This window comes from Rhinatrema bivittatum, chromosome 2 (genome assembly GCF_901001135.1).
Source record: "Rhinatrema bivittatum chromosome 2, aRhiBiv1.1, whole genome shotgun sequence".
Taxonomy (NCBI): domain Eukaryota; kingdom Metazoa; phylum Chordata; class Amphibia; order Gymnophiona; family Rhinatrematidae; genus Rhinatrema; species Rhinatrema bivittatum.
Genome location: NC_042616.1, coordinates 84,152,432 through 84,165,085, shown reverse-complemented (window position 1 = coordinate 84,165,085; position 12,654 = coordinate 84,152,432). Strand labels below are relative to the sequence as shown.

At 47.6% G+C, this 12,654-nt stretch overlaps 1 protein-coding gene across 1 annotated transcript in view; it reads left to right on the top strand.

The window, feature by feature from the left end:
• TTC21A (tetratricopeptide repeat domain 21A) overlaps window positions 1-12,654 on the top strand; it is a 406,154-nt gene that overhangs the window by 252,907 nt on the left and 140,593 nt on the right. The window lies entirely within an intron of this gene.

Here is a 12,654-nt window from a genome sequence, read left to right as displayed (position 1 = left end):
AAAATCATAGAAATAATCACAAGAGCATTAGATGTGCATATTCAAAAGGTTTGTCTGGCTCACAATGTAAGTTAGCAGTTCAAAACTGCTGTTTCAATTTCCGTCCCCCCCCCCCCCCCCAGCCTTTCCCTCAACTGCTTGGAGGCAGGTTTAACTCTGGATTTGGGGCATGGTTTGGATGTTCATATATACTATGCTATTTTATAAAGAACGTACACATGTATGTCATCAAGAATGCCAAAATGCTTATGCACCTGCCAAATTCGATGGTGCCAAATTCAAACTTGCATTGTCTTTTTTGACCTGGAGTTTGCATGCTGGCTTCTTTTGTGAGTGGAAAGGGTCAGCTTTCTAGGCATAGAGGCAAAGTGTATAGTGGGGGCTAACTGGAAGTCATGGTCATTGACCATAATTTGTTTTTGGGTATTTCATTTTAGCGATTTTATATGGGTCTGTCTTTCAGTCTGTTCCAAGGTATGCTTCAATTCTTTTGGGGGATGTCACTGCATTTCTGAGAGTATATGTATATGTATGTGTGTGAGTGTGTGTGTGTGTGTCTGGTGAATGGGGCTGAATGGAGCTAACTGAATATGTATGTGTGTGTGTCACTGGGACTGACTGGGGCTAACTGGGGGTGAATTGATGGACAAAATGAGTATTCCTTTTCTTTCCACTACACCAGTTCAGGATGATTGGGTTTAGTCCCTCATCCAGCTGATGGAGGAAGAGAACATTCTGGTTTCTTTTTAATCTGTGACATCACTACTACATCTATTGAGCACATACCGGATTGAGCCAGTATTCTCTGCCTCCAGTTAATGGAAGAACTACCGTTGGAGCAGCAGTATTTATCTTACTAATCTGGCATATGATTTGAATTTCATTAAAAAAAAAAAAAAAGTAATATTTCAGTCACGCATCTGTAATTTTTGTGCTCTCATTCCCATTAGAGGTTTCTTGTTTGAGCCAATTTAGAGCAGATATCTAAGGCATTTAAATTTTTTGGGCCATGCTGCTGTAATATTTATAGAGAAATAAGCCAACATTTGGTTGTGCTTCCTTTTCCATTAGAGAGTTATTGGTTGAGCCAATTCAGATCATAAACATATATTAAGGAAAGGAGAAAGAGGAACTCTAAGAGACTTTTAAAACGTCACTACCTTTTATTACTTGTTAAAAAAAAAAAGAAAAGAATGAACTCTTGAACATCGCAAGGTAAAACCTGAGGGCATTCAATCAGCAAATTTCTAATGATTGAAAAACAATGCTAGCTTTCATCTCAAAGATTATCAAGAGGTTTTAAGCCCTACTTATGTCAGATCATTTTTGCCATTGTGCTCCCTGGAGCAGCAACAGAACTGTTGCAGTAAACAGTATAACCTGCATTATGAAATCACGGCAAATAAGACACAGACGATGTATTAAAAAGAGAATCTAGAGCCTTGAATAAGCTGTAAAGTAAAAAAATAAACAGGGACAGATTTTAAAAGATTTACGCGCGTAGCGGGGTTACGAGCGCTGGGCCTATTTTCAAAAGGCCTGGCGGCGTGCGTAAAGCACAGGGACGCGTGTAAGTCCCGGGGCTTGAAAAAATGGGCGGTCCGGGGTGGGGAGAGGGTGTGGCGGGGGCCTGGCCAGAGCACTCCGTACAGCCGCTGGGTCGGGGGATCGCGCACCGGCACTTGTCGTAACTTCCACAACAAAGGTAAGGGGGGGGTTTAGGGCTGGGGGGCGGGACAGGTAGGGGAAGGGAGGGGAAGGTAGGGGGAAAGGAAAGTACCCTCCGAGGCCGCTCTGATTTCGTAGTGGCCAAGAGGGAACAGGGAAAGCCAGCTGGTCTCTTCTAGGGCTCGGCGCACGTAAGGTGCACCCCCTTGCGCGCACTGACCCCTGATTTTATAACATACGCATGGCTTTATGCGCGTAGGGGGGGTTACACGTGCCGCGCCTATTTTCAAAAGGTCCAGCGACGAGTGTAAAGCCCCGCAACGCGCATATGTCCTGGGGCTTGAAAAAAGGGGCAGGGCGGGGCGGGGAGGGGGTGTGGTTAGAGGCCTCTGTACGATTTTGGAGCGACCTCGCAGGGAACAGGGAAAGCCAGCTGGTCTTCCCGAGGGCTTGGCGCGCACTGCACCACCTTGTGTGCGCCGACCTCTGATTTTATAACATGCGACTGTGCGCGCATGTTATAAAATCGGGCGTACATTTGTACGCGCCGGGTAACGCGCACAAATGTAGGCTGCGAGCGTAGGTTTTAAAATCTGCCCCTATAGTTTTATACTTTCTTTTTAAATTTGAATTTTTTAAGTATGTCAATTTAGTTTAGATTCAGTAAAAAAATCTAATTGTGTCATGGAAAAAGAATTTTTTCTAAAAAAAGGTAAAACTGTTTCATTCTGTAAAATCTGTAACCAAAACAGAGTGGGGCAGATTTTTAAAAAGTACGCCGGATTTTAAAAGATACGTGCGTAGCTGCGCGTATCTTTTAAAATCCGGGGTCAGCGCGCGCATGGCTGCGCAAAATCGGCAGCCTGCACGCGCCGAGCCGCGCAGCCTGCCTCCGCTCCCTCAGAGGCCGCTCTGAAATTGGAGCGGCCTCGCAGGGAAATTTTTTTTTTGTCCCCCCCCCCACCTTTCCCTCCCTTCCCCTATCTAACCCACCCCCAGCCCTAACTAAATCCCCTTCCCCTACCTTATTCCGTTGAGTTACGCCTGCTGCTGGCTCCCTGCCCCGGCACAGGCTGTTGTACCGGATCACTCGGCCCCGCCCCTGGACCACCGTCATGCCTCTGGCCCCACCCAAGGACCACCGCCACACCCCCGGACACGCCCCGGATGCCCTGCCGCCCCCGACCCGCCCCTCAAGCAAAGCCCCGGGACTTACGCGCGTCCCGGGGCTTTGCGCGCGCCGGCTGCCTATTCAAAATAGGCGCACGGCGCGCAGGGCTTTTAAAATCTACCCCAGTGTATTCATGCCCAAAGTGATCCATTGATAACTAAGATCAGATTATTAAACGGAAAAAAAAGGACACCATAAGTTTTACAACTCGAAAAATTAAATTGTCGACAGAATTTTTAATGTGTGCACAGGACATGTGATGCCAAAGTACCATCAGCAAAGGAGGCAGACAGTTCTAAAGAGCACAAATGCCTGACACAATCAGTAAGAAGGGAAAGTGACAGAGCAAAGATATGTATGCCCAAAACTTCATACAAGTTCATTAAAACCAAAGTATGACTCAGGACATCAGAGCCGATTCACACCCCATTAACAGGGGGTTTAATCATTCTGCAATGATTAGAGCAGAATGGTGACTTATGAAAAAAAAAAAGGGGCAGGGGGCGAGATGCACACTATCGCCTCCATAGCGCCACCGTAAAAGGTGGTTTTATTTCCAGTAATGTCTAAAACATTATCGCCCACAGCACTACCGGAAGAAAATTAATTTTATCCCCACCCAAGCCCCGCCCTAACGCCGTCCCTTTTCCTAATTTCAATCTTACCGCCATAATAAGGCCACATCGCATTTTAAAGAATGACCCTGTAAATTAGCATTGAAGAGCTCGGTGCAGACACAGTTGATACTTGAAGCATGTCACAGTGATGGTGCCGAAGCATGGCACTGTATCAAAGGCTGTCACCTAATCGTTTATTAGGGCCAAAAGAACAGTGCAGATGTACCAAAAAAAATGCCATTAACTAGAACTGAGAGTTTAGAAGTATAAATTTTCCTCCAAATTGGCAGTCAGTGCTCTGAAAGAAAGGAAACAACTTCCTATTCCACCTTAAAGCCATGGAGGATTAATTTTCCTCCTGAATAAGGCTAGCGGCACCACTTGATACAATGCCATTCTTATTAAAGAGGTACTCATCTTTGCCTCCTCTACAGGTTGCTGCCTTGGATTACAGTCCTCTTCTCATCACCTCAGATCTTCTCATCAATTCAGCTAAGGCAGCTTCTGTTTGTAAATAATTTCTCAGCTCAATTATTTTAAATAGGCCCCACCAATGTAAATGAAAGGTCATCGGTTCATGATTTTAGTTACAGGAAAGGTGTTGTTTTACTACCCCCTGTGTCTGACTGGGCAGAAACATTTCCAGGTACAATATTAATATGGGAGAGGACAAATTACCTGGATTAAAAAAAAAGTCTAACAAATAGTTTAGCCTGCAAGAGAATATTCTTTAATGAATGGATTAGGAAGGAGTTTTGTTATGATATCAAGGTGTTTGGTGGATTCTCAGGGGCAACAGTGATGTTATCTCCTATGGGGAGGAGCCCCGTAGGGAGACTGATGCACCAGGCTAGACTCGATAGCACAAACAGAGAGAGAGTTTCTTTTATTGTACAGCTAAGATGACCACCAGAGGTGGCAGTAGAGAGCAGGTTAGCTGGTAGCAGTCTGTAATCCTTGGCGAGGGAGACCTGTCCCACAATGGTGATGTAAGGCCTCGATGCAGATGTCCAATAAGGCACGTTAGGAGAGACAGACTGGCAGATGTTAAACACACTCCCGTAGCTGAGTAGAGAGAATCCCAATGAACAATAGAGAGGATAGGTGTTAGCAGTCCGTGGTCCTCGACGGAGGAGACCAATTCTACAATGGTAGTATAGGGCCTGATGCAGAGAGGTAGCGAGGAACTGATGAGAGAGACTGGTAGAAGTTGTACTCACTCTCTGTAGCTGATAGATGGTTTTCCAGCAGGTTGAAGAATGGAGCAGGCACCAGGATAAACACACAGGCCCTCGAGGAGCGAGTACCTGTAAGAAGATAGGCAACTGTAAATAAGCAGAGGGCCCCCGAGGAGTAGGTACCCAGGTTAGAGAACCCCGAAGGGTGAAGATAGCTTCCAGTGGATAGAAGCGGCAGAGTAGCTTCAGATTGGGGTATACCGATCCTTGCTAACTCGGTGAGAGTCAGCAAATTGGCAACCTTAAATATGCGTAAGCAGTGACGTCACTCGAGGGGGATGCCCCCGAGGTTCGCGCCAACACTTCTACAAAGGTAGGGATGCACATGCGCGCGCGCCCTAGGAGGCCTTGGGTCAAGATGGCCGAACGCCGCACCAGAACCGCTCCAGGGAAGCCGGAGGGTGCAGCAAGGAGATGCCACGGATGCCATACTCCCGAGGCTGGTGGAGAAAGCTGAGAGAAAGGTGAGGCATGTCGGGCGAAGTCATCTGAGCCTGACGAACGCAACAGTACCCCCCTTCAAAGGGCCTCCTCTAGACCCCCTACCTGGTCTTGGCTTCTGAGGATGTGCATGATGATACTGGTTCAGCATCTCTTTGTCCAAAATGTTAGACATAGGTTCCCATGAGTTATTTTCTGGTCCAAAGCCCTCCCATGACAGGAGGTATTCCCATACTCTGCCTCTTTTACGAATGTCCAAAATCGCATTGACTTTGTACTCAAGATCTTCTGTATCTACAGGAGAAGGTTCTGGTGGCTTGGTGCTGAATTTGTTGAGTATGAGTGGTTTTAGCAATGAGACGTGAAATGCGTTATGAATCTTCATTGCTGGTGGAAGTTTAAGACTGTAGGAGAGGTTGCCCAGACATCGGAGGATGGGGAATGGTCCGACATAGCGTGGAGCAAAGCAAGCAGAAGGCAACTTCAATCTGAGATGCTTAGTGGATAACCAGACCATATCACCAGGCTTAAGTTCAGGAGCCTTGCCGTGATGCATGTCATAGTCTCGTTTTGCTCGGATTCCAGCTTTGTCCTTTGTCTTCTTCCAAAGAGTGTGAATTTCATCGGCAGTAGCTTGAGCTGCCGGGGACGACACAGATCGGGGAAGTGGCAAAGGTGGTGAAGGTAGTCGTCAATATACCTCTTCGAATGGTGACGATCCAGTAGATGTTGTTGGATGAGAGTTGATAGAAAACTCGGCCCACGGTAGAAGTTCAGCCCAATCATTCTTGCGTGAAGAGACATAGGCTCTGAAGAACTGTTTAAGGGTGCGGTTCATCTGCTCAGTTTGTCCGTTTGATTGCGGATGATACAATGACGTGAAGTCAAGAGTGATATCGAACTTCTTGCAAAGAGCCTTCCAGAATCTGGCTGTGAACTGTATGCCTCTGTCTGAGACTATGTGCTTGGGTATTCTGTGCAACCGGAATATGTGGCTGATGAAGAGCTTTGCAAGTTCACTGGCAGAAGGTAAGCCAGGAAGTGCCACAAAGTGAGCCATTTTTGAGAATCTGTCCACTGTTACCCAGATAGTGTTATTGCCCCAAGATAGGGGTAAGTCCACCATGAAATCCGTGGCGATGTGAGTCCAGGGCTCTTCTCGTATAGGCAGAGGTTGTAGTTGACCCCAAGGACGACCGGGCGGATACTTTTGCTTAGCACAGTTGGTACAGGCTGCAACGTAAGCGAAGGCATCTTCTCTCATAGACGGCAACCAGTAGAATTTTTGCAGCTTAGCTAGAGTTCTCCTTTGATCGGGATGTCCAGCCAGTTTGGAATCATGAGCCCATGCTAGTACTTTCTTCCAGAGATTGGCAGGCACTATCGTCTTGCCTGCAGGTACTGGGTGCGTGGCGGATAGAATGACTCTCTCAGGTTCAATGATGTGTTGATGAGCGTCAGGCACAAATTCCAATTAGAAATGAGCGTGAAAGGGCATCCGCTCTGATGCTCTTGCCTCCAGGTCTGTGCTTTAAGACAAAATCGAACCTGTTGAAAAACAGGGACCACCTGGCCTGTCTGTGGTTGAGGCGTTGGGCGTGGCAAAGGTATTATAGGTTTTTATGGTCAGTAAAAACCGTAATCTGGTGTTGAGTACCTTCGAGCCAGGGTCTCCACTCTTTGAACGCCATCATTATCACCAACAATTCTTTATCTCCGATTCCATAGCTCCTTTCAGCCGGTGAGAATCGCCGGAGAAAAAGGAACATGGCCGCAGGATCTTAGAATTGCTGGTTTGACTCAATACAGCCCCCACTCCGACATCAGAGACATCCACCTCGACTATAAAGGGGCGTGTAGGATCCGGGTGATGAAGACATGGCTTGCTGGAAAAAGCATCCTTCAGCTTTTGAAAAGTGGTCACGGCCTCAGTAGACCAATTGGCAACATTTGCACCTTTCTTTGTCAGAGCTGTTAAAGGCACCGTTAGTTCAGAGTAGTTTTAATGAAGGTCCTATAGTAATTTGTAAAACCCAGGAACCTTCTGAGAGCTTTTAGACCAGTAGGTTGGGACCATTTATGAATGCTCTCCAGCTTTTATGGGTCCATTTGGAACCACTTGTTAGACACGATGTACCCTAGGAATGGTACAGACTCCTTGTGGAATTTGCATTTGGACAGTTTAGCATACAGGCGGTTCTCCTGCAGTCTTCGTAACACTCTCTTGACATCCGTGATGTGGGTATTCAGATCCTGAGAAAAGATCAGGATATCATCCAGATAGACAATGACACATTGGTAGAGTAGGTCACGTAGGATGTTGTTCATCATGTTCTGGAAGACAGCTGGGGCGTTGCATAAGCTGAAGGGCATCACCAAATACTCAAAGTGTCAACCCCTGGTGTTGAAAGCTGTCTTCCATTCGTCCCCTGAATGAATGCGGACAAGGTTGTACGCTCCTTTAAGATCCAGCTTGGAGAAAATCTTAGCCCCTTGTAAGCGGTCAAACAGCTCGGATATGAGTGGTAATGGATAGCGGTCTTTGACCGTGATCTCGTTTAGACCATGATAATCAATGCATGGACACAGGGTTCCGTCCTTCTTCCCACAAAGAAAAATCCTGCTCCCGCAGAGGACTTAGATGGCCTTATGAAATCTTTTTGTAGATTCTCTTGAATGTATTCAGACATCGCTTTATTTTCCACCACCAGGGGGGGGGTATACTCTTCCCTTAGGTGGTTCAGTATTAGGTTTCAAGTTAATCACACAGTCATAGGATCGATGTGGAGGAAGTATGTCAGCAACTTCCTTAGAAAACACGTCTTGAAACGACACATATTGCGGTGGTAACCCTGGCATCAATAGAATTGTAGGCATACAGGGCAGTGGTGAGACTTCCTTCAAACACTTGCCATGGCAATCTGGGCCCCAGCACGAAAGCTCCAGTGTAGCCCAGTTGAATTGAGGCATGTGTTCTTGCAGCCATGGTAACCCGAGGACTAAGGGATGCATTGCTTTCTCGAGCACGAAGAAGGAAATGGATTCCGTATGAAGAGCTCCAGTCCTTAAACTGACTGGTTCTGTTTGTAGAGTTACTTCACCTGGTAAGGGCTCCCCATGAATATAGGATAACAGAAGCGGTGGCTTCATAGTCATAGTGGGGATACGAAGATGTTCCACTAGACATCTCAGGATAAAATTCCCTCCTGCCCCGGAGTCCACTAGGGCAAGAGTCTGAAATTCAAGTGGTCCATTAATCAAGGAGACTGGTAGAGAGAGTGGAGGAGAAGGAGTAGTTAGACCTAAGAAGAGTCCTCCCAGAGGACTTAGGTCTGCCCGTTTCCCGGACAGATAGGGCATGTTTGTACTGCATGGCCAGCTTGCCAACAATACATGCAGAGGCCTAATCTTCTCCGCGTTCTTCTCTCCTTCGAAGTCAGGTGACTATGGCCTAGTTGCATAGGTTCCTCTTCACCCGACACCACTTTTGACGGAATAGGCTTAGGTAGAGTCTTGACTCGGATCTCTCCCTGGCTAGGCCTCTTGGAATCTTTAACCTCTTGAACCTTGTCCCGAAGTCGCTGATCAATTCTTGCGGTTAACTTTATCAGGTCCTCTAAGGTCTCAGGCATTTCTCGAGCTGCTAACTCATCTTTCAATTGGGAGTTCAGGCCTTCAAAGAAAAGGGTCTTCAGGCATCTCAGGTCTCAGTTCAACTCTGAAGCCAATGTCTTAAACTCAATAGCGAAGTCAGGCAAAGGCTTACTACCTTGCTGTAAATGGACCAGTGCAGATCCTGTAACAGTGTATCTGGCAGGATTGTTGAATATGAATTTGAACAGTTCCAAAAATCCAGTAAGGTCCTTCAGAATAGGGTCATCATGCTCCCACAGCGGAGAAGCCCAAGTCAGTGCTTTTCCATCCAAATAAGACAGAATGTATGTTGTCTTGGCGTAGGCTGTGGAAACATTATTAGGCTGAAGTGCAAAATGCATACAGCATTGATTGAGAAATCCCCTGCATCTCCAGGCCTCTCCAGAGAAGCGAATAGGAGCGGAAAGGAGAACAACAGTTTTTACCATCACCTCTGACAGTTTTTCTTCTTTACCTGAGGTAGTAGAAGCGTTCATCTGTGAGTGCAGAAGATTAAAGGCCACAGTCAAGCTTTCCAGCGTGCTCTGTTGTTCAGTGATTCGCTGGGCCAGGCCTGGAATGGCCTGTAACGTGGTGAGCTGAGCCAAATCCATGGAGTTAGCAATCTGTTATGATATTCAGGTGTTTGGTGGATTCTCACGGGCAACAGTGATTTTATCTCCTACAGGGAGGAACCCCGTAGGGAGACTGATGCAGCGGGCTAGACTCAATAGCACAAACACAGAGATAGGTTCTTTTATTGTACATCTAGGATGACCAGAGAGCAGATTAGCTGGTAGCAGTCTGTAATCCTTGGCGAGGGAGACCCGTCCCACAATGGTGGTGTAAGGCCCCGATGCAGATGACCAGTAAGGCACTGTAGGAGAGACAGACTGGCAGATGTTAAACACACTCCCATAGCTGAGTAGAGAGAATCCCAATGAACAATAAAGAGGATAGGTGTTAGCAGTCCGTGGTCCTCGGCTGAGGAGACCTATTCCACAATGGTGATATAGGGCCTGTTGCAGAAAGGTAGCGAGGAACTGATGAGACAGACTGGTAGAAGTTGTACTCACTCTCTGTAGCTGATAGATGGATTTCCAGCAGGTTGAAGAATGGAGCAGGCACCAGGATAAACACACAGGCCCTCGACCCAGCAGAGATTTCGGCTCTGCAGGCCATTCCTGGCCTGGCACAATGGATCAGCGAACAGCAGAAGTTCTTGGAGTGACTGGCTGCTGACATAGACAACCTGAGTTCTCATTTAGATGCTGCAGTGACTACCTCAGCTACATCTATCAAGCTCAGTGCCTCTACCTCTTCACCGGCTCCTCGGCTGACTGTGCCACTGCCAGTACCACCACACTACTCAGGAAACCCAGTCATGTGTCTAGGCTTGCTGAACCAATACAGTATGCATTTCTGCTTGCAACGTGCATACTTCCCTGATGTGGTCACCAAGGCCATGTACATCTTGGCTCTTTTAGAAGGCAAAGAACTGGCCTGGGTATCACCTCTCTGGGAGTGAGCAGACCCCGTCCTTTGGAACCTCCTAGGGTTCTTGGCCCTGTTTTGATCCATCTTTGAAGACTCTGGCCGGCGTGCCATCTCTGGGTCAAATCTCCTTCACCTTCAGCAGGGCTCTCACCCTTTAACAGACTTCGTCATTGAATTTCGAACACTTGCGTCAGAGTTACACTGGGACTCCGACTGTCTGTGCTCTATCTTTCTGGAGGGCTTGAGTTCACGCATTAAGGATGAATTGGCTGCTCGCAAATTGCCTACTTCGTTGGACTCTAATTGACCTCACAGGACACATCGACCGTCGGCTACAAGAGCACTCTCTTGAATCCAGAGCTTCCCGTAAACCGACTCCTGGGCCATCTCGAGTTTGACGTTCGCCCTCTCCTAAACCCATTGCTTCGCCTAATCCCTCAGAGGAAGAACCCATGCAAATGGGTAGGAGTAGACTCTCTCCTAAGGAACATCATTGTCGACAGCAGTCTGGCCTTTGCTTGTACTGTGGTCAACCTGGACATGCCATCGCCTCTTGCCCAGTCTGTCCAGAAAACTGCCAGGCCTCGGACCTGCGGGAGGACTTCTCCTAGGCTGACCTCGCCATCTCCTCCACTGACGGTTCCTGTTTCCATCTACATGAACAACCAGGAATTGCACACTTTAGCCCTGGTGGACTCCGGGGATGGAGGGAACTTTATCTTGAAGCAACTCACCAAGCATCTGCGGATTTCCACCATTTGCTCTCCAGTTCCTCTGCTACTCTTTCTATTCACTGGGAACCTCTGCCTGGTGAGGTCACTCACACCACTGCTCCCATCCAACCTCACACCGAAACCTTGCATAAGAAATCCATTTCGTTCCATATCTTAGACAAGTCCATCTACCTGGTTGTTTTGGGGCTGCCCTGGCTTCAGAAGCACACTCCACAGTTCGACTGGACTACCCTACAGCTCTCCCATTAGGGTCCTGACTGCCACCAGAACTGCCTGGAATCCGTCTCACCATTGCCTTGCATGACGACTGTACCTTCTCTGCCCGGCCTTCCACTGCCATATGCGTCCTTCTCCGACGTTTTCTCCAAAAAGGCCACTGACACTTTACCACCTCATCGCTTGTATGATTGTGCGATTACCTTGAAGCCCAATACTGAGCCTCCACGGGGCAGGACTTATCCTCTTTCGCTGACAGAGACCCAAGCCATGTCAGAGTATATTTGGGAAAATCTGGCTAAAGGGTTTATCCGGCCCTCCAAGTCACCAGCAGAGGCAGGATTTTTTTCGTGGAAAAGAAAAATGGTTCCCTGTGCAACTGCATCGACTACCGAGGCCTAAATGAAATAACTGTCAATGATCGCTACCATTTGCCTCTTATATTAGAGCTCTTTGACAGACTTCAAGGGGCCAAGATTTTTTTCGAAGTTGGATCTCTGTGGGGCCTATAATCTGATCCGAATATGAGAGGGCGATGAGTGGAAAACCGCTTTTAACACCCACGACAGCCACTTTGAGTATTTGGTAATGCTGTTTGGCCTGTGCAATGCACCTGCGGTGTTTCAAAATTGAATGAATTAAGTTTTCAGAGATATGCTGTACCAATGTGTCGTCATGTACCTCGATGACATTTTAGTCTTCTCTCAAGATCTCCAGAGTCATCGCCAAGATGTTTCTCGAGTTCTTCAACGCTTTCAAGATAACCAACTGTTCGGAAAGCTTGAGAAGTGCTCATTCGAACAGGAGTCCGTGCCTTTCCTGGGGCACATGGTATCCAGCCAGGGGTTTAGGATGGACCCCCAGAAGCTCAAAAGCATCAGAGATTGGTCTCAGCCTATGGGTCTCAAGGCCCTCCAGAGACTTCTTGGCTTCACCAATTACTATCGCTCTTTTATTCACCATTACTCTACCTTGAAAGCACCACTCATCGCCATGACCCGTAAGGGCGCCAATCCTTCTCAGTGGTCACCGGAGGCCATGACTGCTTTTCAGGATCTCAAGTCAGCTTTCCTGAAAGAACCTTGTCTCTGACACCCGGACCACACACGCACATTCGTGGTTAAAGTCAACACCTCCGATGTCGGATTTGGCGCTGTGTTGAGCCAGTTCGCCCCCACTCACACGCTCCATCCCTGTTCTTTTTTTTCCTGATGCTTCACACCTGCAGAGCAAACTGTGGTATCGGGGATAAAGAACTGTTGGCCATTAAATTGGCTTTTGAAGAACGGCGCCTCTGGCTTGAAGAGGCACAACATCAGGAACCCAAATTTAGGATTTTAGGTAGGAAGCTGAAGTCCAGAACCTCCAGGGTGGCATTCTCTGAAGTGCTTCCTGTTCCACGTGCAGGTCCCCAGAGGCAGGCAGAGCTCCAGAGTTTC